Source organism: Chiroxiphia lanceolata, chromosome 6 (genome assembly GCF_009829145.1).
Source record: "Chiroxiphia lanceolata isolate bChiLan1 chromosome 6, bChiLan1.pri, whole genome shotgun sequence".
Lineage (NCBI taxonomy): Eukaryota > Metazoa > Chordata > Aves > Passeriformes > Pipridae > Chiroxiphia > Chiroxiphia lanceolata.
In genome coordinates, this window is record NC_045642.1 from 65,473,123 (window position 1) to 65,485,641 (window position 12,519).

The following is a 12,519-nucleotide window of genomic DNA, read 5'->3' on the forward strand; positions in this document are numbered from 1 at the left end:
GAGAATTCACTAAAAGAGAGCTGGAGAGGGACTTTAGACAAGGGCCTGGAGGGACAGGACAAGGGGGAATGGCTTCCCACTGCCAGAGGGCAGGGCTGGATGGGATATTGGGAAGGAATTCTTCTCTGTGAGGGTGGTGAGGCCCTGGCACAGGCTGCCCAGAGCTGGGATGCAGCTGTTTAAAGAATAACCCTCTTTTCTCGCAAGGTTTACACTGTGACAGAATTTCTTGCAATTCAATGCACGAAGATTAAGATTTGAGTTGGCAGAAGTGAGGGACTGGCCCCATTTTGCAGTGATTGGCAGCCACATGTGCCACAGGTGCTGCTTCCTGCACTCACTACGCCCCATTTCCTCGGAGCCTTTCCTGCCGGGCATGGATCTCCCTGGGGCAGGATCTCGGGCAGTTCCCATGGATCTCTGCTAGAGCTGCTTCCTCCAGACTCCCGAATTCCACCGTGGCAGAGGTCTCACGCTGCTTTTACACAGAGTATCAGGGCAGTTTATTCCAGCTGTCCCTAAAAATCACTGTAACCACTCTGCTGCTGACAGAGGCAGCTCTGACACTCGCCTGGACCAGTTAAGTGAGTCAGTAGAATAATTCTTTCAGTGCTGAATATTTGATATTGCTCCAGGACCCTGGTGCCTGGGCTCTTGTCCTGCTGATTTTCACTGCAGGGATGTGAAGATATCTCACAGCGGCTGATGGAGACACTGGATCACAACATGCCCTAAGCCCACCACCAGGAGACACGTGGTACTGGCAGCTCCCTGGGCAAGCCAGGGCTCCCGAGGATCCTTCCAGAGACCCCAAGAGCCTGGAGGACCCTGCTGGCATCTCCTCAGCCTTGCTCTCCTCGCTCTCCCCAGCTGCCCTTCAGCAGCAGTCAGGGTGGTATGAGGTGTCCTGCCGTGACATTTTCCTGCAGATTTTTGTTGCTCTGTTTTCAGAGCACACTTCCGGTTGACACTCTGCCAAAGTGAGCTGGATACTCTATCCCTGTTCCCTTCATGCTGATATTTGAGGCAAACCCCCTTATCAGAATCATCACCAAAACCATCAAACAGCCGCTGCATCGCCCACATTTGCCATGTTTCTAGAACATGACAACAGCTGCAGTGCCTGAGAAATCATTTCCCTGTGCCAGCAGCAATAAACTGTTCTCTGCTTTGGCCACAGAGCTGGAATACACGGGTCTCTCAGCACCATGTCTGTTGTCTCACCCTCTGATGCTGGTTCCACAATCCACTCCAGAGTGTTGTTGTCATCTCCAATCAGCTCATATGCCCAGCCCCAAAGGGTTTCACACACAGGTTTTGCCATCTGGTGAGTTCCAGGAGGAGGAGGTAGAGTGGTAAGGAGTGGGGTCAGAAGGGCCACTGGCACTGTGCTTCCAGTGTTGGGAGGACTTTGGGCACCGCAGTGGTGCAAAACTCACGCTGCTTCTGCACTCGGTCCTCCTCCTGCAGCCTGGAGGGACCCAGGGTGGAGAATCACAGAATGGTTCAGATTGGAAAAGACCTCCAAGATCAAGTCCAACCATTCCCCAGCACTGCCAAGAAATGCCCAGGACTGGGCAAAGGGATCTAGGCAAAGGGAAGCGCCTAAGAAGCATTTTCAAAGATACTCCAGTGGGAAAACCCAGGCTGTCCTCAGGGTGTGGTGAAGGAGCACCCAAACTCACCTGCTTCCCAGAGCAGGAGCCTGCAGAGCTCACTCCTGCTGACTGCTCTGTGGTTGGAATCCTCAGCAGCAAGGTCTGCCCTTCACCTTTGCTCTTCCTGGCTGGAGCACCTCAGCCAGAGCCACTTACTGAGGTCCCACCTTTCGGATGAGGTTCATGTGGGTCATCAGCTCCCCCAGGGTGGAGCCCAGCTGTGCAAATGAAAGGATTTCCAGGGAAATGCCAGCCCCCCCCCCCCTCCATTTTAATCCCCTTCTTTCTCCAGACCTGTAATTACAGTGGCTCTACCGTGTCTCCTCCTGCCGTGCCACCTTCCCACACGGGACCAGTGCCTGGGGGATGCTCAAAGGAGTGAGGCTCATCCCTCCCAGACACTGAGCCTCCAGGCTGGCAGCCCCAGAAACAGGCAAGCCAGGCTGGAGGCAGGCTCTGTGCATCCCTTGGAATGGCCTGTGGAGAGGAATGACAGCCAAGGGAAGGTGATCCTGTGCCGTGCTCCCTTGGCAGAGGTGGCAGCAGATGCCTCACAGCCCCAGGATTCAGACACAAAGCACTCGAGGGGGGAGCTCGATATTTGGGCTTCCTGTGGCCTGTAAGGATGGGAACCAAGACAAACACCCGACCTGTGCTGGTGTATGTGACCTTGGGTTACAAGGATGCCAGGATTTATCCCATCTGCTCTTGCTTCCATGTGTTTAGTTGGTTGGTTGGTTTTTCCAAGCGTTAAGAGGATCACCTGAAGAGTGAAAGGAAATCTGAAAATACATTAAAAAGCCCTTCAGGCCAGTGTGAACTGCTTCAGCACCTCTGCCTCAAGTCTCCATCACAATCTGGTGCTCAGGCAGGCGAAGCGTAGAGTTGTCACGCACTGATATCTACATGTTAAATTATTCATCCTAATTGGTATCTAAAGCTTTGCAATATTTGTTAATTTTATAAGAATATATTATTCTTTTTTTTCTTCTGTGGTAGCAAACAGCATTGAAATATTAGAAAATGAAATAGGAAAAAGGATATGTTATACTCCTTGTTGTAAGAATATTCACTGGAGACACACAAAGTTTTAATGTTAATGTCTCTGCATCACTACTCCCTGCATGCTAAAGTAGGTTTGGAAATGCTTGAAAGGTTAAAGCTTTTGCAAATGATGAAACCAGACCATTTTGGAGCTATAAATCCTGCTCATCTGGGAGAGTTGTTCTTGTGTAAAACCTCATGTTTTCTTGAGAGACTGAGCTGAATATTTATGCTTAGCACATCAAACACAAGGAAGGCACAGAGGTTCACTTGTCTGCGGTGGGTATTTAAGAGTTTACTGTGGATAATTAAATCTAGAAATCATAATTAGTCACTTATCCAAATTGGAGTGCCCAGTTTTTCCCCATTTACCCTTCCAGCATAGCACTGGTGTTGGTCACTGGCTGTCCCAGAGCGACGACTTTGTAAATCCAGCTGTTGTCACTTATGATTTCACCATATCCTGGTGGCTCCCGTGGCCCCTTCCCTTTCCTGGCACAGAAGCTGCCTCAGACAGGTGTCCTTCCTGGTACAGGAGCTGATGAGCCAAACCAGGAGACTTTGGGGAGCATCTGCCAAGAGCCCCCACATTGCCCAGAGCCCCCAGAGCTCAGGCAGAGGGCAGGGCTGGTCCCCCCTCCAGGGAGGCTCATGGCAGCACCATCTGTATTGGGAGCTGGGTCTGCTCACAGATGAGGTACCTGCAGCCCCTCTACAACTCACCTCACTGCTACACAGGGCTGGAAATGTCCTGCTCCAAAGGAAAGGGAGGCTAAGGAAGGTGAGCATGGGGACCACAGGTGGGGCTGTGAGCCAGCAAACAAGCAGAAGGGGGGATGAGCATCCCGAGTAATGTCTGAAGAGGCATTTGGGGTGGCCTGGGTGCCGGGCATGGGGAGGTACAGCTCTGTTTTTGGGGAGGGCACAGTGGCTCCAGGCAGCTGCCAAAGCATAGCCAGCTGTGATCACCAAGTGGGAATGGTGGCATTTGCCAGGAAAACATCTACTGGAGCAGCCTTTCTGGGGTTTCAGACAGGCAGGGACAGAAGCATGGTGCACGCTCAGAGTGCTGCAGCAGAACCCCAGCACTGCACACTCAGCTGATGGGGCAGCCAAGGCCATTCCAGGGCTGCAGCCACTGCCTGGCCTGGCCTGACACACCAACCCCAGTCAGCTCATGAGGCAGCCCAGAGAACCAGGAGAAACCAAATGCACCAGGAGGACTTTCTTAGCTCAGGCTGAAACACCTGGCAGAGGGAGGCAGGAGTCACGTGAAGCTCCAAACCTGTCCTGGCACTGAGTGTCTGCAGAGGGCAGGAGGGGACCTGCCAAGGTGCAGTGGTCCCCACTGCCAATTGCATCTCTGCAGCCCCAGCTCCCACCCGTGGATCTCCCAAAGTCTAGAGCTGTGCTCCAGGAGATGTCCATCCATACAGCCCTTTACCAGGCAGTGTAGAGCAGCCCCTGGGCCCTCCAGCCCCCACTTCCCAAGCCATGGCAATATCCCGACAAACTCTTCTCCAGGTCTCTCTGCTGCTATCTGCAATGCAACCCCACCTGCCATGAGCCTCACGAGTCCTGGGTTTGTTTTCTGGGTTATTCCAACACCTCAACGCTCACAAAAGCAATTCTGTAGAAACCTGCTCTTGCCAAAATACATTTTGTGTGTTTTCCGTTTCTTCTTAAATAAATACCTTCCCCGTGCAGTAAAATAAAATCCAGAGAGAGAAAAAGGCAGAAGAAAGCAAACAAACAAAAAAAAACCAGCTTCTCCACAAACACCTCCACCAACCACTAACTATTTGTAGCTCTTTCGACTCTGATAAGCCGGAGCAGGATGTATGGATTTATTGATTTGGTTGTTGCAGGGGGATTTGTAAACATTTTCTTGGCTCAGAGCAGGCTTTTAGTGCTTCTCTGGGTCTTATTGCTGCTTTCCAAAACAGAAGCAAAATAATGAAGGCCTTAGTTTGGGACATTTAACCTGATGTGTACCCCCCTGCCCCTCTGGGTTGTTCTGACTGGCACAGTCTGGGAGGGCATGACAACACAGTTGTCCCTGTTTGGTCCTTCATTCCTACTTCTCATTCACCCAAACAGAACATGAGCAGAATATATGCATGAAAAACCACCTGCATACCAAAACCATCTCACCCTAAACCCAAACACCTCGTGCCAAAACTGCCTTTACACAGCTGCAGATAAATTCTGTTCTGTCTCAGCCTGAGCAACTGGTCTTCATTTGCAGCAGAAACAAACAGTATTCTAGAGCCATGTCTCACTCCTGCTCTGTAAACCTGGGCCAATGACTCTCGTGTCCAGAGAAATCCAGTGCTGTCACACCAAGATGGAGAATGAAGCCTCTCACAGCAGCTCTGAAAAACCTCAATTCCTCCTCCCTGCAGAAGATGAGTGAAAAAAACCCACTTTCTCTGGAGGAAGGTGAGGGTTCGGCTGTGTGTGGGAAACCCAAACACCTCATCTGCGACGGGATCCCTGCTCAGCCGGAGCTGTCAGACTGCCTCCACCTCCCCTCCAAGATGAGCATCCCAACAGCACTAAAAATAGACACTGGTGGTTAGGTTTTATGCAAATGACAGCTGGAATAAGACATGGTTTCAACACAGAATTTTAAATCTCCCAGAAGGGAGGAAATGGATTGAGAGGAGCCCCTTTTCCCCAGTTAGGGCACCCCTGCAAAGCTAGGCCTTGTCCCTCAGTTTTTTAATTTTATGGCCTTTTTAGCAGGTGTCTTCTGCTCTCACCCGGCCAAAGTAGAGACTGTTCCCTCCCAGCACCCCACAAGAGCCATGACATGCTGCATTGTTGCTTTTGTGTGCATTTGTAGGAGTTAAACAATTCATTGCTGAAATCATTATGATTTTATACCAGGTGATTCTGAATCGAGATGCTGCTTCACTTCGGCAGTTTGTGCATCACGAAGAGGGAGCAGCAGGCTCAGCCAGCACACCAGCAGTATCCACAGATCCCAGTCCCCACGGAGCCACTTGGATATTCCTGTCGTGCCATGATTTCCCCAAGGGAATGCCCTGGCTCTCACCACAGAGCAGCGAAGCCCCAGTGCCCAGGGCAGTGTCTGCACATTTCCCACCTGCCCACCAGCATTCCTCCATTTCCCTTTGGCATTTAAGGAGCTCAGGGCTCAAGCCCAGCACTGGCCAGGCTGATGTGGGGTGAGGTGGAGCCCACAGCAGCCCTGCAGCCCCCAGCTCTGCACAGGGGTTCCCCCTTTCCCCCCTACTCCTTCCAATGCCTGCAGTTGCCCTGGACACTGAGGGAGGGGGGCTTGGCCCTGGGGGGCACCCCTGACCTGTCAGCTCCCTGCAGAGGGGGTGAGGTGGTGGGGAGAGCCTCACAGCCCCAACCCTGCTCCACCTCCTGGTAGAGAACTCTGCCCCCACAAACTGCTGCTGAAAACCAACCAAAGGGAAGGGAAAAGGTCAAGAAACAGCAAACAGCACAAAGGCTGCACGGGAGCACAGGAGAAACGGGTCCAGCTGTGACCTAAGGCCAGGGATGTTCAGTTGCACCCATTAACACAACCATGGGACCTTTACCTCTTCCCTGCCCTGTGGCAGAAGACCAGAAGTTCTTCTCCATGTAATGAGCTCTGCCCACCTTTTGTGTGTCTCATTCCTCAGCTCCATCTCCTGAACCATGACCAGAGCCAGCTCAGCCTTTTCTCTGAGCTCACACAAGCATTGCCAGTGCCATCCCTTTTCCCCTCCCTGGCCTCCTGCAGAGGATGCTGAGTGGAGAAAGACACAGCTGGCTGCTTTTGATCTCACCAGGAGTGCAGGAGCACGTGGAGTCCTTCACCCTAAAGTGAGTCTTTCTTCTTCTCTAGCCCCAGCAAGGCCAGGTGTTACTGAGTTCAAGCCATGCACAGACCCGAGTGACCACAGGTTCATGGTGAGGATGTGCTGATGTGATGCCAGGGGGTAGAAATGATGGCTGCAGGGGAGCTGTTTGGATGGGAAGGCAGCAGCAGAGCTGGGATGAATCACTGCCAATTGCCAGGACATCTAAAATTACACAAAACATCTACACATAGTCTGGAGAATCACAAGCTAAGTGCCAGTAGCAGGCAGTTTTCTCCCTGATGACAGCAAGCTACAGACACGAGCCCATTTGCCTTTATGTTTTCAAAGCAAAAAATATTATGATTGTTCTGCCTGGGTTGTCACGGCAAAAGTCTCTCCAGGCTGTGGCCACTGGCCTGGGGGCAGGAGCCAGAGGTGTCTGCCACAGGGTTCTTCCTCTGCCACTGCTCTGTTTCTTCAGGCCACTCTTGTGATTCTCCCTGGTATAATAAAAACATCTTTGCTGAGCATCCAAGTGCCCTTTGGAAAGGGTGTTTCTGGGGCCTGGCACAGACAGACTCCATGCCCTGGCCTGGGGAAGCCATGAACAGCCCTTGCTGGTGAGGAGCACCCTCACACCTGACTGGAAGTACAGACTGATACCTGCCCCAGGTACCCCCGTGGGGACGAAGGAAAAAGAGCAGGGTGAGGAGGAATTAACCATTGGAAGAGTGCTCTGTGTGTGCTTTACACAACAGGCTACCACAAGCACTAGTTTCTAGTAAGACACCGATAGAAATGCTCTGAAATCTATTGAAAATAAGTCTAAATACCTTGGAATAGGTAAACAAAGAGAAAAAATGCAGACTATGGCTCTGACCACTTCCCAGCCCCACACAGACATTCAGGGCAGAGCCAGCAGGGTTTTACCATCACATCTGCACAGGGACACTTGTGTGGCTCAGCTTTACAAATCAACATCTTTGATCACACAATCCCTGAGGCTGGAAAAGCCCTCCCAGCCCATGGATCCCCCCTGTGCCCCATGCCCACCTTGTCCCCCAGCCCAGAGCACTGAGTGCCACGGCCAGGCCTTCCTGGGACACCTCCAGGGCTGGGCACTCCAAACCTCCCTGGGCAGCCCCTGCCAAGGCCTCACCACCCTTTCCAGGCGGAAATTCTTCCTGAATTTCCTTCCTGATGAAGGAAATGAGGCATCTTCATTAATTTAAAAACAAATTATTAGATCTTCTGGCATTTTCAAATGTTTTCACCCCTTTACTGGAAACATTTGAAGAATGAGTTTATACTTTATATTTGTAGAAACTACACAGCAGCCTGCAAAACAGCAAATAGAGCCATATCCTTGGGAACTGGGGGGGGAAAGATCTCTTCTAGTCCTTGCACTATAGGTTCGAAAGCATAAAACTCATCAAAAAGATTATTTGAGGAAAAAAGAACCTGTTTAATAAAATTACACCTGTCAAGGAGCAGAAACACAATTACTTAACATGCAAAATCAATTACACCGTGGAAATAGCAAAGCTCCTGACTGCAGTGTTGTTAGAAGTGTTTTCACATATGTGAAGTAGCTGCAAAAGCAGATTGAGAGTTTTTAGAAACACAGTTCTTAGCAGATGAAATCTCAGCCAGTAGTAGGCAAGAGCCAAGAAGTAGGAGCATTATCACCATCATCCCTAATTTAGGAAAACATTCTTGAAGAAATTACTTCAGGCAAATGTGTGTAACATTTGGCTCCAATGGAAATCTCACCTAAGCCAACATGTCACAGGCAAGGCAGGGTGGAATTGGAGATCTTTGGTCTCCAAGGTGCTGAGCTGGCATTGCCCTAAGGCTGGCAGCCCCCCCCCGAGAGGCTCTTTAAGGGGATCATGGTGTGAGGTGAGGGATCCGTGGCCCTTTCAGGGCTCAGCTCCCTTTCCAGATCTCTCGGTCAAGCCGAGGGCTCTGGCCTTGGTGTGTCCCTCCAGCCTAGGCAGGGTTCTGTCCCAACACCTCTGTGCTGCTGGACTCCTCTGGCCGCATTCCATGCATCCTGCACCCCTGGAAGTGGCTGCCTTAGCTCAGGCTCTCACATGGCTCATTCTGGCTTCCAGCTCAAGCTCCAGCTTTGAGAACTTCCAGCAGCTTTCACATCTCCGGGACAAATTTAGATTTTTTCATGCTTTGCCACATTGCAGAGCAATTAAACATTAAACATCAGCAATATGGCAGAGACAGAACTGCAGCTTCTGTTATCCTTTTGCTCTGTGACACCACATGGCTCCTGTGTAGGTCCTGGAAAGTCCGGGATGTTCACTTCAAGTGGGCCTGTTCAAAGGTGATGAACTGGAGCAAAACCTACACATGACCCCAGGGCTCTGGGCACGATGGTGCATCTCCCACCCAGGGCACTCCAGCCCTCTCCACCACCTGCTTCCCACCGTCTTTCACCTCCTGTAGCTCCATCTGACTGTACTGTACTGTACTGTTGCTCCATCTGACTTTCAGAGGGCAGCATTTCCCCAAGGATAAAGAGACACGAGGATTAACCTGTCCACGTGGTCAAGGCAAAATTACACAAGGCAGTAAGAGCCCTTTACAGCACAAAACTCTTATTGTCTATTCACAGCAACAATTATGATGAGAGTCACACAAAGATGGGAGTCAGAGAACTTCAAAACTTCACCTCCACCAAAACCCTGGGTGAGTTACATCACTCCTTCACACTTGGCTCTGCCTACCACTTTTGAGAGAAGGGGATGTAAAAATACAAGCATATCCATGTTCCTCAAAAGAACTTAGGAATCAGGGCAGGAAACAGGTTCTAAAGTGTTAATACACAGGGAGCTCTTTGTGACACATAATTATCAATTTGTGCAGTGACTGCATAATTAATGTGTGGTCTCATCTCATTCTCTTTTAAATGTATTCCCACACTGCCTAGAAGTTGTTGGCTAATGAATTAAACAGTTTGATGTTGATGAATCACAATTTTGCCTATCAATATTAAAATATTGCCAGAGGTATGTTTTTCAGTTTGGGTCATGAAAGTTTAAATTGTAATACTGTCAGAAATACAGACATCCTGTTTTCCCGAGCTTTGCTGCAAAATCAGAAGAGTCCAGGTTTTGTTTTCAGCTTTGGGGCTTTTGGACTATTTTTATTTGCTTTCTTCCATTCAAGAAGTGACGGGAACATAAGGTATCTTGCAAAACTTCAGACTTATCAATAATAGCATCTGAAACAGAAGAAATCCAGTTACTTGGGAAACCTCAAGTCGAAACTAGTTTGTTCCTTGGACTATGACTAATGTGGTAAGTGGGACCAGATGGTGAACGCTTCAAGAAGCCTCTGCTCTCCAAAGAAGTGTTAATTACCTCCCGAGCTGCAGCAAAAGGATAACAGGGAAGAACAGGTCCCAGCCCAGCATCAGAGTGACAAGGAGCAAAGGGCACCTCAGCAAGGGAAGCACAGAGGGCAGGGATAGATGGGAGATTGGGAAGGAATTCTTGGCTGGGAGGGTGGGGAGGCCCTGGCCCAGGTTCCCCAGAGAAGCTGTGGCTGCCCCTGGATCCCTGGAAGTGTCCAAGGCCAGGTTGGAGCAACCTGGGCTAGTGGAAGGTGTCCCTGCCCATGGCAGGGGGTGGAACTGGGTGAGCTTCAAGGTCATTTTTGAACCAACTCATGGTTCTATGAAAAGCCACCCCACTCTGGCGTGGGGAAACAGAATCCAACACATCTGCTCAGCATCAGCAGCAGTTCCCAGCCATGGTCACCTGCAGGGACAGGACCCACAGCACCAGCACATCCCAGCACTGTCCTGTGGTGTCCCAGCACCAACTGCCTCTCTGCTCTGTGCCCAATGAAGACTTTTCTTGCACACTCACAAGTCACACAGATTTGCTTCCAAGGCTCTGTGAATGATGAACTGCCCAAGTAAAATCCACACAGGGTTGTGGATGAGCCTTTGGGAAGGAGGGAGAGAGGGCTCAGGCAGCAGCCAGGGAGGAGCAGGGCTGGGCTGCAGAGCTCTGGGATAGCAAATCCAGGATCCCAGCCTGCTGGACTCAGACCAAGAGCCATGCTCAGAGGAGGAGGAAAGCCAGAAAATCCATGGAGGTCAGGGAAACTAGGTCCTTGGAGAGCTCAACAGGGCCCAGGCTGCACAGGGAGATGGAGAAGTGTGAGTAGCTAATGGTGCCCAGGTTGAGAAAAAGATGCTGTGGGTGAGCTGAGCTCCCCCACTGCTTCAGTGGCCACTGAGGGCACAGACCTGGGTGAGGGCAGAAATTCCACAAGATCAGGTCTCCCAAAGCCAGGCAGGACTCACAGACCATTACCCCATTTCATGGATTAAAGGAAAAGAAAACACATCCAAAATTAAAAAAGGCAAGATAAAGGACATAGACATAGAGAGCATCATCTCTGCCTCTTTGAGCAACACTGACAGAGTGTCAGGTGGGGACTTCTCAGAGGTACAAAATGAAGAGCCCGAAAACAAGCCCAAGGTAAAGCAGATTTCAATCCCACAGCAATGAGAATTTGCTGTTTCATTATGGGTCTCCTGGAGGGGAAGAAAAAACAACTGTCTCATGAGGTACCACAAATAAGCCACAGGCAGCAAACAGGAGCTCTGAGGGCTCAGCAGCCCCAGCAGCTGCGAGGCCTGGCTGGCACCACACCCCCAGCCAAGGGGACGAGCAGGTCCGGGGTCAGATACTGATGACACGAGCAGATCCAGCAGGCTGACAGAGCACAGCCTGCAGGGAACCAGGGAGCGCCTTGCAGTGGGTTAATTTAAGACAGAAAGCAAAGACTTACTTGGGTTATTTTACAAGCAGAAAGAATAAGTCTTGGAAGGAAGTGTGATGAGAGCTCTGCTGCTTCGGTAATTTCACGGCTGAAAAGGTCACACTGCAGAAAAGCCAGTTCTTTAAAAAACCCCTCCAGAGGTGAGGCTGGACTGAGTGCCCAAGGAAAGTGGTTGTTAATGTACTCTTAACCTCTGCACTGCTGAGAAGGTAATACCTGAGAGCAGCTGCACCACCAGCAGTCTGGAAAAACGTGAATTCAACTCCATGAAATGCCAGCTAAAACTGGAACAGTCCCATCGGCACCGCTGGGGCTGCAGGATTGGCCCAAAAGCTCCAACAGGAAAGGCTCCAGAAAGGCTGGAGAGGGATGTTTTGCAAGGGCAAGCAGTGACAGGACAAGGGGGAATGGCTTTAAGCTGAGAAAGGGAAGATTTAGATTGGAAATCAGGAAGAAATTCTTCCCTGTGAGGGTGGGGAGGCCCTGGCACAGGTTACCCAGAGAAGCTGTGCCCTGGATCCCTGGAAGTGTCCAAGGCCAGGTTGGATGGGGCTTGGAGCAACCTGGGCTAGTGGAAGCTGTCCCCACCAACAGCATGGGGTGGATGGATGAGCTTTAAAGTTCCTTCCCACCCAAACCAGTCTGGGATTCTGTGATCTGAAAAGAGGGTGAGCCTCTGTTTCACAAACCTGGTTCTCTGTCTCCTGCCATGCCCTGAAAGACAGAGAAAGATCCCAGCTCATGCAGCACAACATCCAGCAGAGCTGAAGCCCCTCAGCATGGACATGGATGGTGTTGCCCACCCAGATGTGATTCCAGCCACCAGTCCAGCCCTGCCTGTGGCTCCACTGGCTTCACTTCCACCAGGAAACGAGGAGCCTCCTCGGCGCAGTGAGGATGTCAGCGATCTCAACAGCTCTTGGATATAACGAAACACTGAAAACTCCAAGAAAAATCTACGCCCAAAGGACATGTCAGCAGTCCATGCTGGCATCTGGTTACAGCCTGGTCCCTCATCTGGGGAGGGGTTTGGAGCAGGGACACAGCCCTGGACACTACTGACAGGAGGAGCCAGCAGAGCCACCCTGGGGGACTGTCAGAGTGAGGGACGAGGAGAAAACACCCCAGTGTCAGAGCTGAGAGGGGCTGCACGAGCCTGCAGTGAGGAGCTGTTCCAC